General features: G+C 35.5%; 1 protein-coding gene across 1 annotated transcript in view; it reads left to right on the top strand.

Moving 5' to 3' along the window:
• The window catches only part of LOC125676169 (probable serine/threonine-protein kinase pats1), a 225,785-nt gene that overhangs the window by 38,770 nt on the left and 168,501 nt on the right, over positions 1-18,514 (top strand). The gene's annotated exons all lie outside the window — the stretch shown is intronic.

Raw genomic sequence — 18,514 nt, 5'->3', positions numbered from 1 at the left:
TTAGAAATTTTATTGAAAGTAGACATTAACGACAAAATGACATCTCAACTGCATGACAAACGGTTGATTTCAGCTTCCTCATCGTCAACTTCCCATATCTATGTAGCAATATTCCATTATCACCTGCATATGGTTTTTATATATCTCAACTGATTCGATATGCAAGAGTTTGTTCTGCGTATAGTCAGTTTTTGAATCGAGGTAAGCTACTGACAAGCAAGTTGTTGGTACAGGGATTTCAACAGTCTCGATTGAAGTCAGCATTTCGCAAATTCTACGATCGTTATAACGATCTAGGTCGTCAGTACAACCTCGCATTGGGTCAAATGCTGTCTGACGTGTTTCATATCGATTGTTAAGCCGTTCCTGGCACACTGATTTTGACTCCGCATAACTCCATTTACCTGATCAGGATATAGGACTTACGGCGGGTGTGACCGGTCAACAGGGGATGCTTACTCCTCCTAGGCACCTGATCCCACCTCTGCTGTGTCCAGGGGTCCGTGTTTGCCCAACTATCTATTTTGTATTGCTTATAGGAGTTATGAGATTGATCACTGTTCGTTATCTTCACCTTAGATACTACAATTAGATGGAAAGGGTAAAAACATCGTAGGTGTGTCGAAGTGATATAGCTTTGTTTTTAAAACTGAAATAGGGAATTGTTAAGAGTCTCTTATTCAAAAATGAAATAATGAAAATCGTATAAATCCTTGTATGTTTTAACTCTGATAATCACGTTTATAGATTCTGCCTTGATATATTATGCCTTGTAGCGATTCACGGAACATCCACCTTGTATTGTTTTGAATTTGATTATACAAGTTCTTCGCTGAGAAATTTTGTGTCTCATAACAAAATTTTCCGAAGCTGACATCCTTCATTTTAGCCGATAAATCGATTCCCTCCTCAGCTGCTTTTGATGTGACCATCATGTACAAACTGTTGAGGAATTACGGACCAAATCTTCCACCACCGACCAAAGGCTGGGGGAAGAAACCCGATATTGGAGAAAAACGTCCTACGGATGACGTGGAGAGAATCCGGTTCTACAGGAATGAGGTAGAACATAAAACACGAACAACTAGCGTCATGGAGAAGGATGACTTTAAACTGAAATGGGAGGACCTTTCTCAGGTGACAGTTGTTTGGATTTTAATGTAGAATAATAGATATGCATATAAGGGTGTGAATATTTCCTTAATGGTGATATTTGCGAATTTAAGGCTCACAAAAAGTGTTCATGTTTGCTTGGTGCCGAAGAGTTACGACAAAAAGTGCAATATGCGAATAATCTAGAAAGATTTATGCATATACCTACTCTGTATTCCCTATTCTCGCGAATATTCAATATGGCAAAATGATTCTAAACGTCAAATCTTGTCAACAAATAATTTGCATGTAGTCTGTTAAACTTGTGTGATCCGATGTTGTTCATTTTTTGTACAGAATTACCTTTAAGCAGATGAATTAGTTTTAAAAGTTATTATCTTTCCCATAATCACATACGTGAAAACATTTGCATGCAAAAGAAAACAGTGAACAGACAATTTAAAAAAAATAAATAAGTGGGAATGTATAAATTTATTACTTTGTTAGGCATATATAAATCACCCACGCGCATTAGGGAAATATCAACAGATTGTATACATGTATAACTCAGACACAATTGTCTAACCTTGGGTTGGGAAGAGCGTAACACAACAAATTACTAAGAGATGTTTTATATTTTCATTTCTGTAAAACTCTTGTAGTTACAGACTACACTGATGAGACCACCGATGATCTCATCTCGAGCTGGACGCTGACTGTTACCTGATTTCTCTTCTGAATATCTATGAGATGTAAACTAGTGACAGCTGTTTGTAAACATTGATTTAAAATCAAATAACACTGGTTAAAAGTGATTAGAATGAATGATGAATGACTTGTCGTACAGCCTCATAAATACGTATAAAACGAATAGTGATCAACCTCATAAATCCCAAAAGGAATACAAAACACGGACCCCTCGACATGCCAGCCATGATATTAGATGCTTAGGATGAGTAAGTATCCTTTGTCGACCTGACACGCCCACCATGAGTCCTATGTTTTGGTCAGGTAAACGGAATAATCCGTCGTAAAAATCAGTGTCAAGGACGACCTTTATCAATCAGTCTGTAAAACGTTAAACAGCATTTGCTCCATTGATAGGTAATATGGGCAAACTGAATTATTTTAATGACCATAGATTTTGCGCAATGCTGACTTTAAAGGAGACTGTTGAAACCACTTTAACATCATCTTGCTTATCAGTAGCCTGCCTCGATTTAAAATCTGATCATACGCAGATAAAAACCCTCCTGCTTATCGAAGCATTTGAGAGGTATAAACGCTATATATATATATATATATATATATATATATATATATATATATATGTATATGTATATATATATATATATATATATAAGAAGCTGACGATGGGCAAGCTGCAATCATCTCCTTCGTCATAAAGCTGAGTTGTTAGTTTACTGTTATTGCTTTTAATTTAGCAGTGTTTTTGAAAGGTGGATAAATTTTGTCGGAATGCAGGTCATACAACTGTAATCATTGTTTTTTACATGCATTTTAACAATAACAGCAATAAAATAAGAGCTAGTAATTTTACTTTTCGAGTTATGCCTCTTTTGAAATTAGGGATAATAAATTACTCGCCAAGATTTAGGAATCTACAATATATATTTATCAAGATCACCAGTACTTGTCGATACAAATTGTACATTAAAGGTTTAATCGATGCAGTTTTGATTGTTAAAAGACGAACTGCAATAAGTTAGATTTACTTTTAATTCTTTTTATCTAAATTATCCCCTTCCGCAAAAATAATCCTACTAAAAATTACGATTTCCCCCCATTAAAATATTCACATTTATAGTACATGTTACATTAAAAAAAATATATAGTTGAGTTTGAACTTTGAAGACTACGGATATAATTTGATTGTAATTAATGTGATATTTGTAACTTTCAAGAAGTACTCACAGGTTAAAATTATGCTTCCAATCTTACCAATAGGGTACTCAAATTTACAGTGAATATCTGAAGAAAACGCTTATGATTTCAGTCTTAGGCCAATCAAATCTGTTTTGAAAAGTTGTCGTTTGACATCTTACCTACCATAAAAACCTTTCGAATTAGTTAGATAATACTTATTGGTTATACATATATCTAATTAATGATTTAAATAATTTAATTTACAATTTCGACCTATCATAAGGTCGAATGCTGTCTGATTTGTTTCATGTCAATTGTTAGTCGTTCTTTACACACTGATTTGACTAGAGATTACTCCATTTACGTGATCAAGATATAGGGTTCACTGCGGGTGTGGCCTGTTGACAGGGGATGCTTACTGCTTCTTAGCACATGATCACACCTCTGATATAACCAGGGGTCCGTGTTTGTCCAACTCTTATCCTTGTATTCTCTATATGTTTAAAAATTCACGTTTTTCATTATCTTATGATAACTTCTTATTTCTGCAGGCAATATTAAGACTGAGTAATGGTTCCTTGAAGAAAGACATAATGGCATTGAGACAACAACGATAAACACATTGAGACGATCATGAGACACGTAATAGAATAGCCAGTTCAGAATCAAGAGTTTGAGTTCGTGAAAGTGTTGCCGTGGTAACTGCGTATGGCCATACAATTACTGTGTTTCATTCCATGAGACGTGTCTCACATTTTGTCAGGAAATACATGCTTGTTAGTTTACCATAATGCGAACATCAAGTCATGCACGTTTCGTTTAAATAATAGAAAAATGATGAATGGAAAGAAACTACTGTACATGTATTAACAAATATGTTTGAAGAAATGAACTTTATGATTTAGATGTGTGATTAACTCGTATCGTGATTACACAGCCACAATACACACGCAATATATATTGTCTGGGCAGCTCTGTATACAGCAATGAAGTGTCAGTTTTTAGGTGTCGTTTCCTCTTTTTCCAAAACGTTAATTGGCATTAATCACTCATTCATAATGAAGACAGTGATGATAGTTATTGGATATAGACATATTGGAAAATGAGGTTTGATTATAGCTGAGTTGTGTACATATATGTATTGTGTGGTTCTGGGAAATACAGATCACATGTATCATACATCATTATCTAATCGTAATAAATATATAATCAAAAATGATTTGTTGAAATTCCAATTATTGATCTTGCTAGTTACATTTCCGCTACTAAATTAACAAAAAATTACATTTCCAGCAGCTGCTAACGGGTTTTACTCCAATCTTAGGGGGCCTTAAAGCCTTAATAAGACATTAAATTCTATCTGATCAGCTGCATTATCTACTTTTGAAATAGTGGAATATTTTCTAGTAAAATGTAAAATAGTCTTTCTATAAATTACTTGGTGGATGTAAATACATAATTAAAGGTTGGGAAGTCATCAATTTGCATTTTTTGTATTTAAACTCACTTTTGATTCACAGAAACATATATTCTAAACCGCGGCAAAAATCAAATAAAGAAAAACAACACTAAGGTCATGTAAATGTGAATGGGAATAATTTTCAGTGGGTAGTGAGAAGAGAACAAACAGTACATTTTAACCAATTGGACATTTGTCTGTATATATTTTGACAAATATCTGCATATGTAAACCGGCGAAGGACTTAATCGAGTTTGGTTAGACTTTACCTTATAAACTAGGAAATTGACGCTGACATTTGTTTTGAGTATGTAGAGTAACTTCAATCTAGCCTTTGTGTGGTGCATATTGTACTAATCGAGATATTGGCACGATCCTTATCTCTGATGATGTCATTTCACTAAGAACGATAACTTGATCAGCGACAAACTACAATGTCACCTTACATTCATTTTCTATAATGATTTTCTATGTTCATTATAATGATCTAGTTCGTTAATACAACCTATCATTGGGTCAATTGCTGTCTGACGTGTTTCATAGCAATTGTTAGGCCGTTCTTGGCACATTGATTTTGACTATGGAAAACACCGTTTACCTGGTCGGATATAGGGCTCACGGCTGGTGTGACCGGTCGAAAGGGGATGCTTACTTCTTCTAAGCACATGAGCACACCTCTGGTATATTCAGGGATATATGTCTGCCCGACTTTCTATTTTGCATTGATTATACCTGTAGGACTTCACCTTTCATGAAAATGTGAAAACAAATGTTGCTTTAACAAGTTTTTGAATAAGGGTTGGATTTTGTGAACAATCTAATTTTTTTCAGCAGCTAATAGCGTGTAGAAGGTGTCATCTTTTGGTTCCAAAGTAATGCATCCAATAAAAAACTGAGGGCGTTGAATCTGGTATTAACCAATATTTTATATACTTAGATCCCCACTCCTAAAGCAGATAAGTAAATGTAGACACTATTAGCACCTTTGACCGTACATAGTGTATGAAGAGGGTGCTATATAAATAAGGTATTATTATCTATTAGTGCGACGAGTGCTCTTCCCATTTAAGGATGTGCATTTGATGCGGTTCGGCTTATTTTCTAGACTGATTGTTATGGGTTTTAGTCTTAGGTTTTGTTCCTGTCATGAAATGGAGGGGGGGGGGGGTATAGTGTTACTCTTTTCTGTCCTTCCGTCAATCCATCACAATTTAGTTTCCTTTCATCATCTCTGTTACAGATGTGTACATTCAACTAGAATTCGGTAAATAGATACACGTACATCATATCCAGGTCATATTCTCATTTGCATCTGCTAGAACAAATTTTGACAGAGTTATGTATCTTGGACCTACAAAATATCAATCAATTCATATGTTCTGCTCACTATCTCTGCCATATATGGAGAGATAGAGTTGTATCCTGCAATTATCCTGGTGAATGCCGTATTTGGTTCAAGAATCTTAGCCACTTGGACTGCAAGAGTTATTTGGCTTATATCAATATGATTGACGATCAAACTAGAGATATACACAAGGTATTATACTGGTATTCATGTTAACAATGTAGAACAAGAATCATATAAAATCAGGTTGTTAAATGATACAAAATAATTCAGTCAACAATATTTCATACGAAACGTCTGTCGACACCCTACACGATATTTCCTGGGGGGGGGGGGGTCACAAAAAAGCTATACCCTCATATCCACGTGCTTTTTATTGATTGATTGAATATTGTTTAACATCCCTCTCGCGAATATTTCACTGATATAGAGACGTCACCATTGCCAGTGAAGAGCTGCAAAATTTAGGCCTATAATCGGCGCTTATGGCCTTTGAGCAGGGAGGCATCTTTATCGTGTCACACCTGCTGCGACATGGGACATCGTTATTTGCGGTCTCATCCGAAGGACCGTCCCATTTAGTCACCTTTCACGACAAGTAAGTGGTAATGAGGACCTATTCTAACCCAGATCCCCACGGAATCGTGTTTTGTACTTGTGTGTAATCAGTCCGAAGGCATCTCAGGAATTACATCGTGAATCATAATCATAATATAAACAAAATGGCGTCTTTGCGTAATTAAAAACATACGGATCAGTTTTGAAAACAGCAAATTCATGAATATTGGTGGATTGAAATAAACGAAGCTATGTGACATACCCCTCAGCATCTTGGTCATTCGTTTAGAAATTGAATTATACTGTTTACAATGAATGGGAATAGCTGATCATAATCATCGACTGTTTCGTTCGAGTTGCAATTTTTCTTTAATTAGTGCATTTTTAACGTCTTTCTTTTTTACATTAACCAGCAATATTCAACACTATTAGCATCTGATAGCCACAACATACCACGAATACTATTTCTATTAGTCAACATTCTTGTGCTATCCAATGTTGCATTATCGTCTTCAAAAATTCATTTTCGGAAAATGTCAACGACTAATCTTAGTACCTTTGTATGATCTCTTTGGGCGTTTATACTACCATTGACAACTATCGATGCATGAGGTCCCTTCCAATATATACAATAATAATAATAATAATAATAATGATTGGTTTTATATAGCGCCTTTTCCAGCGTATGCTGCTCAAAGCGCTTTACAATAATCAATGTACATTATTACCCCGGCAGACCTTATATCAATCTAGAACTTTCTCAGCCTCCTAGGAAGCATACAGTGCAAGTTGCCATTACAAGCGCTAGAGCACTAACATTCTAACAATATCTTCCACTGTCTATAGCCAGGTACCCCTTTTACACTTGGGTGGAGTGAGGAAATTCATCATGCTGACTAATGCATTGGGGGCATCACATCTTCCCGGGGTCTCCGCCACACCTACACATGCATGCGGTTATTTCCTCCAAAATCCATTAATCAGAAAATATGATGCGGTCCAAGTCCTAATCAACTTTCCAATCGCCAACCCCTTAGTTCCTTCAATGTTTTCGTCAAGTTTATCTTGCGAAATTGAATGTTTTTTTTTTTCCATATTTTCTTCGAAACAGACATATTTTCTGAGTGGCCTCTGAAACAGGATTTCCCCTAAACTGGTTGAATCCTGTATAATTCTCTTAAAGATTTGATACTAAGTGTTTTTACGAACTAAAAATGATCGTTAGTCTTGCAAGCTTTTCTTTCTTCCTTCCTGTTCTCTTCGTATTCTCCAAGACACTTCTCCCCGTAATCCGTTGACTTATAAAGTTATAGCCTCTACCTTATTCTCCACGACACCTGTCCCCATAATCCGCTTAAATATACCCTCCACCTTGTTCTCCACGACACCTCTCCCCATAATCCGCTTAATTATACCCTCCACCTTGTTCTCCACGATCCCTCTCCCCATAATCCGCTTAATTATACCCTCCACCTTGTTCTCCACGACACCTCTCCCCATAATCCGCTTAATAATAATACCATATTTATATAGCACCCTAACCATACACTATGTACCCTCATAATCTGCTTAATGATACATTTTTAGCCTCTACCATGTTCTCCACGGAACCCCTCCCTGTAATTCCGCTTAATTATAAAGTTATACCTCTACCTTATTATCAACTCCTACGTATATGATATATGGGGAAGCTGGTCGATTCCCGATGTATATCAAGGTTTATACAAAAATGATTACATACTGGGCAAATTTGATATACTCAGAAAATGAAATTGTTAATATTGTTTATAAATATTTCTGTACCCAATCTGATAAAGCTGGATATAAAAGCCCTTGGATTGACTGTGTTAAAAAAACGTTAAACATGTGTGGACTTTCAAAGCTTTTGGATGAGCAAGTTTATTGCGTAAATGTTAATGGTTATCAACAACAGTTAATCTGATTTTGAAAGATCAATTTATTCAGAAGTGGTCTTCTGATGTTGATGACTCTTCTAAGGGGCAGGTTTATAAACTTTTCAAACATTGTTTTGGTTTAGAGAAATATGTACTTATTATTATGAAAGAAGTATGTACGGTTTTGGCCAAATTCATGCCCGGCTTTTATGGGGGAGAATTATTTTGCGTTCCAGATATTTTCCTGTCGAATTTCTAAAAGATTAACTCGTAGTACTTCAAATCACGGTTTACCGATAGAGACATGAAGATGACACGGTATTCCCCAGAATGAAAGACTGCGTAAAATTTGTAATAGAGGAGAAATAGGAGATGGATTCCATTTTATTTTACAGTGTCCAACTCTTTCACAATTAACGAAAAACTGCATAAACAATGTTTTGATGAAAGATCAAATATTCTGAAGTTGTCTAATGTATTGTCAACTCAAGATATGAAAATATTAAGAAATATCTGGTGTTTTTATTTCTCATATTTTTGAGATTGTATGTTGTTCTTCATAATTGTTCTTCTGCTACTTGTTAAACATATTACTATTATGTTTATCTATACATACAGTGTATATTAAGTTCCCTTCTGGTATCTAAGAAAGTTGCATTGTTCCATATATGGACCTCTGACGATTTCTCTTGCCTGTATTACATTTCTTGTACCTTATGCACCATTTAAAATGGTTTGAACGAATAAATTGAAATGTTCTCCACGGAACATCTCCCCATAATCCGCATACTTATAAAGTTATAGCCTCTACTTTATTCTCTACAACACTTCTCTCCATAATCCGCTTAATTATAGCCTCTACCATGTTCTTCACGGAACATCTCATTATATGGACCTCTGACGATTGTTCATGCCTGTATTATATTTCGTGTACCTTATTTACTATTTAACATGGTTTGAGGGAATAAATGAACCTCTCCCCATAATATGCTTAAGTATACCTTCCACCTTGCATTAAGTGGGCCATCATTTCGTTTTTTCATTATATTGTAGCGGTCAGCCGGGTTCGATCACAGGTGGCCAGTTAGCTCAGTTGGTAGAGCACCTGACTAGAGATTCAGGGGGCCCGGGTTCGAATCCCGGTCTGGTCCTTTGCATTTTCTCCCTTCCTGTTACATTTGGTGCCGTGACCAGCCCCTGGAACTGACAGGTGAAAATGCCTGCCAGGGGATAAAGATCCTGGGTTGATGTCTTCAGGGTGTGAAGACATTTAAGGAGCGAGGAATGTAGCGGTCAGCCGGGTTCGATCACAGGTGGCCAGTTAGCTCAGTTGGTAGAGCACCTGACTAGAGATTTAGGGGGCCCGGGTTCGAATCCCGGCCTGGTCCGTTGCATTTTCTCCTTTCCTGTTACAATATATTTCATTGAAAACTACTTAAAAACTTATTGCAACGTTATATGTAACTCATTTTGTATGGAAATCGATATCATAAAATGTAGAATCATTGTAGTTTCCTCACATAAATTCAAAATAATTTTATTTGCAGGCATTGTAGTGATACCACACGTCAAAATACGAAATTGAAATTCTATGGTTTGAGATTATTATTAGTATTGCTATGGTCAAGAATCACCCTCTGTCTCATGAAATAATTACATATATAGTAAAATATCAACCATGGATGAAAGTTATCCAACATGGCTGTTTCTTTGTTGTTTTCTTAACATTACTTTTAGATTTTTTCACTCGTATTTCGACGGAATAACCTGTAAGTCAAATGTTTCAAACTTGGACCAAACCATGGCGCTCAATGGGATTTCTTAAAAACGTAGAAACAGCAGCTGCAACACGGGAAGTCCCATCCAAATAGAAATTTCTAAATGTTGATGATTTAGCAAATGAACAGTCACTATCTTAAAGACTTAGTTTTAAGCACCCAAGTCACGTATCGTACTGAGCTCGAATCCACAACTTACCGGTCCCGAAGCGAAACATCTAAGCACTGAATCACTGCAGACCGTAATGGTAAGCTCTAACCAGTGAAACACGACAGATCATAATTGGAGGGTTTACATCGATCGTGAAAATGAGAATTGTCAACATTTTGTGCAATTTTAATTATTTTAGAGTGTTTTCCTTTTTCATCTGTTTTCGATATCGACGATTTATTCTTTATAACTCATTACAAGATGTGAAAGTATTGCCTATGTGCCGAAAACAAAGGTGCGAGTAATAAATTTAATCAAACGTCGGTTTAAACAATTTAAATTCCAAATCAAACTAAGCTCTCTTAAAATACTAATGGCAGATTTCACACCCGAGGTTGAAGATACACTTCTCTAACGTTACAGATAAGAAACAATTTTCATAAAACACAATTAAGAAAACTAACATATTTGTAATTAATCGTCTCTTTTTTGTTCAAAATTGTTTCACTTTAAAAAAGAAAGAGAAAAGTAATGTGCAGTTTTATATTGTCTTGGCCGTTGTCAGTTCTTCAACAAATATTGTGCCACTTGTTGGCGGGGCTGCTATATCACAGATCATCTCATTCCTTCCGACTTTATCGAAGTCCATGACAATTGCTTCTATTGCAGCTTCCCGAATCTTTTCCCACGGTATTTCGAAAAAAAAACGAACCATTATACACAAGGTTCGTTCAGAGTTCGCATTTTAATATACGTTTGTTTCTTGTAAGTTTTGTTGTTTCCAAAGTTGAGTCAAAACTTGACGTAAGGATCTAAAAAGAATGATGTTAAACAAGTTACTGGTGCAGGGGTTCCAACACCCTTGTTTAAAATCAGCATTTCGCAAACTATATGGTCGATATAACGATCTACTTAACCAATACAACCTATCATTGGGTCAAATGTTGTCGGACGTGTTTCATGCCGATTGTTAGACCGTTCTTGACATACTGATTATGACTACGGATTACCTGATCAAGATATAGGGTGTGACCAGTCGACAGGGGAAGCTTACTCCTTCTAGACACCTGATCGCACCTCTGGTATATCCAAGGGACCGTGTTTGCTCAACTATCTATTTTGTATTGCTTATGAGAGTTATGAGATTGATCACTGTTAGTTATCTTCGCCTTTCATTGATCAGTTTCATTAGATAAGCAATTTGTCATAAAATGGTATATCGTAAAATATGCATAGCACAGTAATTGTAAAACGTTTTAGAGCGTATGAACATGAGACACGTATGTAGTGATTTGTCTAGGGACCCCTGTTTGCCCAACACTTTATTTTGTATTGCTTACAGGAGTTACGAGATTGATCACTGTTCGTTACCTTCCTGTTTCATGTAATGTGATGAAATTGAATAGAAATATATGATGTTCGAAATATTGTGTTTTCATTTCCAATAATCTGTTGTTATAAAATCACGACAATGCATTAACCATTAATTTCGCCGTCATTTCTTGTACGTGTAAAATGACGTCAGAAATAACACATCGTATGTAATTGTTTCCTGTCAGAAAAAGAAATCCAAAGTGTTTATTTTCATTTGAAGAACATACCGCTAATTCTTGATCAAGAATAATGCCTCTTCCAATTCCGGTTGCTATATATATTGGGTGTGACCGGTCAACAGGGGATGCTTACTCCTCCTAGGCACCTGGTCCCAATTACAGTTTCGAGGGATACGTGTCTGCCCTACTGCTAATTTAGTATTTTCATATGGTATCTGAGATTGATCACTGTTCGTTATCTTCACTTTTCTCAGTCAACATGTGTTTGTAATGTTAAGGATTCTAGAGTTAATATATCAATAACGTTTGAATTAGTAGGCAGTACTTAGCATGACATCAGATCACAATTCGGGTGAGCTCTACGTGAATTACTAGGACATTGAAGACAACACTTGCTACGTCATTGATTATGGAAACGCTGTTAACTCTGAATCCTTGCAGAAGTTGCAGAAATTGCAAAGCGCTGCTGCCAGGCCAGTGACACGTTCACGGATACATGATCATGTTACACTAATTCTCATATATCTCCACTAATTGCCTGTGTGATATAGAATGAAACATAAAATCCTGTTGTATACTTTCAAGGTTCTGCATAGATATATATATCCAGTATATGTCCAAGAACTACTTAGAGTCTGCCGTCCTCATCGAATACTTTATTCTGCTGATTCGTTATCCCTTTTAAAGCGACACGCTCGTCCTAAAATGTGTGGTGAAAGACAGTTTGAGGTTTCTTTACCAACTCTGCGGAACTGCCTCCCGCTAGATCTTTGTGTCCAAAGTTCATTAGCTGCTTTTAAAAACAAACTTAAAACATATCTTTTTAAACATGCATTTAATCTGTATTTCGGTATTTATGGATGGTTACTTTAAAAAAAAAAATAAAATAAAATATTTTATGTAGCTTTGCTCTCTAGTTACTATGTTAACCTCAGTTTTAGGATAACTATGTGCCCTGTTGTATGTATTCTTCCAATATCTTAGTTTGTTTTACATGCAGTGCTTTAGAATGATTGGCTTGATTTCATTAAGCACTATATAAATACAGAGTAATAATAATAATAATAATAATGTTACAAAGAGACACCAAAGGCTATTTTGTGTTTTTTCTTAAACAAATCACTTTCCCTTAACGTGCATATGCTTTAAACGCTCTCACAGAGTGTATAGGGCACCAAGTTCTTTCAACATGATATTTTTATATAATGTTTGTTATTTCATCCAATATTCCTCCGACTTTCACCCCCAGTTTTTATATTGTGAAACCCGCGGGCAGGCGTTCTCTAATTACTCATTATAAAGTAGTGCTTCTTGATGTTATGTATACTATCAACCAGGAGGTGTAGATTTTAGGAAAACACTATATTTTACAAACGTGTTTCGACCTAGATTCAGTTATTTTAAATGACAGTATAATGTAATGTCACACCGACAAACTAAGTGTTATCTAAACTTCTACCTTGTGCAATGTAAGGCGATTGTGTGTGTTCACGATATCTTTATTTTAAACTAAATTCAAAATCATGGGATGACTGATTTCTGTCCATGTACTGTAAATTAAACGGTAGCAATCAATTTAAGATAGATATACGTTATAGACACATTTACTATTTATACTATGTATAACATTGACATGTTCAGGGTATGTGTAAGTCGTGTGGTGCTTAAATAATGACCGAACAACACACACAAACACACACACATACTTTGATAATGAAAATAGATGATTATGATTTAAACACAATAATATTATATAAAAGATAAATTGCTTTTATATCATTATACGTGTGCATAATCGAATTATGCAATGGGGACTGATTGAAATACAAATTTAAAAAAAAAGTACACGCAAAAACAAAATACACTGATACAGGATGAATCCTCCTAATAATGATCTAATATACATTCACTGCTGTACATTTCAACTAATTTGGTTTTCTTCTCAGTTCGTTCATGTTGAGCTGGATTGGATTACTAATATGTTTTTAAAATCTTCAAATTGACCCCAAAATCATTAGACGAAAGATTAAACCCGTGTAACAAATCAGGAAGAAAAAATGATTTTAGGAATTTTTGGACAAATATTTGCAATGGTCAAATCTCACAAAAATCGTTTCATCATACGTTAAACAATTGAAGATTCGAATTAAGTGTATACACACTGCTCATACCAATAGGTTTACTAAATAATTGTCAGTGGTGGGTCGTGGATTTTTCTTATAAAGGGGACATGGGGACTTAGCAGGTTTGGGGTTTTAAAGCTTACTTTTATGTGGTATTCTACATATACTTTTCACATTATAAAATCAATAAAAGAAATACAGAATTCAGTTGTTTATCTTAGATCTGCATTTGTTTGTATGTGCGCTGTCAAATGTTCTACTTTTTTTTCGTTTGGTCATAAGGGGAGTGGGGGCTGTATCTCTCCCGTGAGGATCCGGGTATGCCCTTGTTTAGTCGTAAAAAGGCGATTAAATGGGGCAGTCCTTCGGGAGAAAGTGCAAAAAATGATATTCCGTGTCACAGCAGGTGTGGAACGATAAAGATCCTTCCTGCTAAATGGCCCTAAGCGCCAAGCATAAGCCTATATTTTGTAGCCCTTCACCAGCAGTGATGACGTCTTCATATGAGTGAAATATTCTCGAGAGGGACGTTAAACAATATTCAATCAATCAATCAATCTATTTCGGCCACTTGATAACACTTTCGTTTTATTCAAATTTAGAATGATGGATATCTCAAGTACCTTTCCAAAGAGACCGGCATTAGAATAAGAATTAAAATGCATGTAATATATTTATTAATTTCCTATGCGTAATTATAAGTCAATGCAACTATTTTAAAGTACGGTTTCCCTTAGGGCACCCCTTTGAAGACGTGTAACATGGTCTATCATGATAAGGAGCAAAATTGTGGATCATAAAGCTCTAAAACAGATTGAATGTAAACATGCAGTGCAGTGTGGACATTGTCTAAAACAGGAGATGTAGAAAGGTAATACGGACTTATAATTCTACTATATTATAAAGATACATAATTTAAAAACGGTCTAAAACAGTTAATATTGATCTGCTTGTAAATGTGTATTACTCAGGTACGTAACTGTTCAGTGTTGAAATGTAGGATCAAACAAGTCTAAATGATAGATAAGCTTTAAATATGTTTTCTAGTTTTACGTGGAAAGAAACAAGTGAGAAAATACTTGGGGTAAATATAGAAATGTGGAATGATGAAGATAAACAACCATAAAGATTACAAAATATGTTCTTGTTTGTTAATTGTAAACAAATTTCTGCGCAGTATCTTTTTGTAATGTTGTTTTGGATCATCTCCACTAGAAGGTGAATTAAACACGAGTCCAACCCTCAGGTGAAATTTACTTCCTTCATATCTCCCTCCGTGTTTTCAAGTGTCCGCACAGTACTCGACTTAGTAAGTGTATCGAATAAATACATGCATCATTATTGAAAAAATGCGGGCGGGCGCTTGTAAGACCTTTATAGTTTTTTTTTAAAATACCATTTCTTCATAAATTTCCATTTCAAATCGCTTTGAATAATAACAGGTGTTCCCCCCACCCCCCATCCCCCACCCCCATTTTCCATGGTCAAGAACATTTGCTTACCTTACCTACAACACAAAAAAAAATCACACCGTTAAATATCTTAAACGAAATAATTATAAATCATCAATGCAAGTATCCTATCTAAATACATTATTGTTGGTTCCATCCACTACAAAATTCTAAATTTTGAAATTCTAAGTTCTAAACTTATGTCAAGAACATATCGACGCGTATAAGTTACACGATGTAGTATCGGACAGCAAATGACTTGAGAAGATTCTTCTTAAACCCATCTTATATGAATAATGGTAGTGAAGTAAATATTTTATGTAGGCTTAAGGACGTATGCAAAATGTTATATTTTGTGGACATTTCACGTACAAGTTACTTGCGTTCTATTTTTTTTCTGCGAACAAAACATTGTGTACTATACTGTCATATTCGTTTAAAAGATATCCAATTCTGAGAGTCTCTGGTTGTTGCTAACAAAAATGTAAATAACAGTCATCAGTGTGCAGCTCAGTTAAGGCTATCTGATAAAAATCACAGCGCTGTTATAAATGCAACTCTGTGCATTCGCACCATATGGCGCCACAATGAAAAAGTGCGTCACAGCGTACGGTGATGACTAGATGGTATCCCTGAAAAGCAGGTGACCCACGAGTTACTTGCCCCTGATAAGTCGTACGTCGAATAATATTTCGTAAAGAAATATGTTTACGATGAAAAAGGCAAAAAAAATGTTGGGATTTTTTTTACTAATTAAGATTACTAATTAAATCCTAATTAGCTCAACTATTAAAATGTAAAAAATAAATAAAGCAATGAAGACAATATGAAGAGAAATACGATTTGACAGAAAGTGTACAGAGTAGTATTTAATTAACATAATTAATAAAACCCTAATTCTCTCAGATGTTAAAAAAAGTAAGAAATTTGTTATCAAAACCTGTAAGGGGCGAGATCAAAAGATTGATTTCGGATAAAAATCTAAATTCAAATAATCAGGGGGGGGGGGTGTTAAAACTTCTGTAAGTTTCTCTCATCCGACATCCATTACACATTAGTCGAAAAAGGAGAAAGACAAGTGATTGTTAAAAACCACATGACGATACTACATTTTAATGAACATTTGATAGTTTTAATCTACACTTTCATTTGTGAATAAACAGAAGATAGGGTATACAGAGTTATTTATACTCGTTTGTTCTTACTTGTTAATCGATTATAGTTTCAACACTCATCATATCTAGTTTAGGGGGTCGTTGCGACGGGGGGGGGGGGGGGGGGGGGCGTAAAAACTATGTGAATTTAGTTCTTTTGTCAGACATTGAACTTTTGATCTCGCCCCTAGGAAGTAGATAAAACAACGAATGCAACATGGAAAAAAAATATATTTAATAAGAAGTCTTATTAAAAGCAATACTGATGATACCTAGCGGTAGTTAAAGTAATATATCTTTAGATATTATTTTTGAAGGTACTGAAAGGTATTTTTGATCGAAAGTTAATCATAGAAATTATCGTAATCCCCCCATTCACTCAGTACACAAAATCAACACAAAACTTTCATTCAACATTATAACTCTTTAAAAAGAGCATTCCTCAAAACCTGCTTTTCAAGGGTATCGAGTTAATCATTAAGGCCAAACTAACTCCAGATCCAGGGTGATTTCAAACATTTCGGTTGAGCACCACTGAAGAAAACATAATTTGTCGAAATGCGCATCTGGTGCATCAAAATTGGTACCGTAAGGTGAAGATAACGAACAATGATCAATCTCATAACTCCTATAAGCAATACAAAATAGATAGTTGGGCAAACACGGACCCCTGGACACACCAGAGTTGGGATCAGGTGCCTAGGAGGAGTAAGCATCCCCTGCAGACCGGTCACAACCGCCGTTAGCCCTATATCCTGATCAGGTAAACGGAGTTATCCGCAGTCAAAATCAGTGAGCCAAGAACGGCTTAACAATCGGTATGAAACACGTTAGACAGCATTTGAAGCAATGCGAGGTTATACTGACGAAGTAGATCGTTATAACGACCATAGAATTTGCGAAATACGAGACTGTTGAAATCCCTGTACCATCAACTTGTTTGTCAGTAATTACCTCGATTTAAAAACTGACTATACGCAGAACAAGCTCTTGCATATCGAATCAGTTGAGATATATAAACACCATATGCAGGTGATAATGGAATATTGCTATATAAATATGGGAAGTTGACGATGGAGAAGCTGAAATCATCCCGTTTGTCATACAGTTGAGTTGTCAGTTTGCCGTTAATGTCTACTTTCAATAAAATATCTAAGTATGAAGCAGAAGTGGACGACTCTGTGGTGTCCTTTATTTCGAGCTCACAGGGATATATCAAATCGACTTATGAATGAAAGCTATCATTGTTAGTAGACAAAACGTCATCGATATATCTAAAAGTCGAATTGAAGGCCACAGCGAGAATTTTTTTCTTCTCACGTAGAAGTTTTTGAATAAATTCTGCTTCACATGAATATAAAAACAGGTCAACTAACAAAGGAGCACGATTCGTGCCCACGGGAATTCCAACACACTGTTGGAAGACCTGATCACCAAAGACCACGAAGATATTATCAATGAGGAACTCTAGCATATTTTTTATTTCAACTTCAGAGTACTTGTGGGTGGAATCAGAGTGGTGTTTAACAAAGTATGTTTTTGAATGACTGATAACTAGATATGAATATTTCCGTTTTCTGCTTTTCTTGAAGAAGCAACTGTCTATGATGTCAAAAAGTCTAGTCTTTAATTTACCGTGAGGAATGGTCGTGTATAGTGTTGAAAAGTCATAGGTTTTAATGTTATTGATTTGGGAAAAATTCTGCGATTTCAAGTTTACTAAAAGTTCTTTAGAATTTCTTAGAATCCACATTTGATTAACACCACTTCTGGCATATGTAGTCGCACAATAAGTTTGAAGTTTCACCTTCACAGCTGTTAACATTTTCGTGAGGAGCAAAGATAGGGGCTTGATAGAGCACTTACTGGATCCAGCAATGTATCTTTGTTTGTAAGGATTTTTATGTAGTTTAGGAATCCAGTATAGGTACGGTAACTCATATCCATTCGACCCATTGACTGGAATATTATATGTGTCTAAACTGAAGCATGGTTTTGAAGAACTTCATCTTTTGAAAGGGCAGTTGGAGTATAAGTATGATTACCAAAAGTGGAATTAATGCCAAGT

The sequence above is a fragment of the Ostrea edulis genome, chromosome 3, assembly GCF_947568905.1.
Source record: "Ostrea edulis chromosome 3, xbOstEdul1.1, whole genome shotgun sequence".
In the NCBI taxonomy this organism is placed as follows: domain Eukaryota; kingdom Metazoa; phylum Mollusca; class Bivalvia; order Ostreida; family Ostreidae; genus Ostrea; species Ostrea edulis.
The sequence above is the reverse complement of the archived record's forward strand: the minus strand, read 5'-3'. Positions and strand labels throughout refer to the sequence as shown.